At 42.8% G+C, this 692-nt stretch overlaps 1 protein-coding gene across 1 annotated transcript in view; it reads left to right on the forward strand.

Moving 5' to 3' along the window:
- The first annotated feature begins 219 nt into the window (after nucleotides 1–219).
- Nucleotides 220–692, forward strand: part of LOC143281936 (uncharacterized) — a 27,660-nt gene continuing 27,187 nt past the window's right edge. The window contains 1 exon segment of the mRNA XM_076587244.1: nucleotides 220–518. The gene's annotated coding sequence lies outside the window, so the exon portion shown is untranslated.

Raw genomic sequence — 692 nt, forward strand, 5'->3', positions numbered from 1 at the left:
TTGATGTATCACCAGAAGCTTGAATTTGGTTTTTCATGCCTCCTTATGAAGAAAACGAGTTACGGTAGCGAACTTTGAAAAAAAAAATATATATATACAGTGCGTGTTAGTTACGGAATGGCTGTTACCAAAAATATGTTACGGATTTTCAGCAGTGGGAAGGGGAAGGGGGCAGGGGGTGTCGCAATGAGCGACTGAGCTACGTGTTGTAACCCAGAGTACAGCGCACAACAAGCATGCAGCAAGTGGGCTGTCTCGCCACAGCGCTCAGTACAGCAGTATTTATTGTCAGGTGTCGTCGGCATGTTGACGGTAGTTGTTCAACGTGACTCACAGGAGTTAAGAAATGAACCACGAGCGACAGCATGGAATGTGACAAGTGGAATACGAATACGTACGTGTTAACACCAGTGTGCTTACTGTAATTACTTACTTAAAAAACAACAACAACAAAAAAACAACTTATGGAGCAAAGAAGACAACAGTTCGAATTCATGACGGGATCCACTAACGTGAGGGTAAGGCAATGTTGAGTGCGCTTGTTCTGCTGTCAGTGCTTTGCAAAGTTTTGTGTAAGGACACAGTTTCTTTATTGTACATTGCGGGCATGTTTGTATTACCGAAGGCCTAGTGTAAATTTAAAGTGCATTTAGATGTCGAGAAGTAGAAAGGAAGTGCATGCCGATGCAAAT

The sequence above is a fragment of the Babylonia areolata genome, chromosome 5, assembly GCF_041734735.1.
Source record: "Babylonia areolata isolate BAREFJ2019XMU chromosome 5, ASM4173473v1, whole genome shotgun sequence".
Lineage (NCBI taxonomy): Eukaryota > Metazoa > Mollusca > Gastropoda > Neogastropoda > Buccinidae > Babylonia > Babylonia areolata.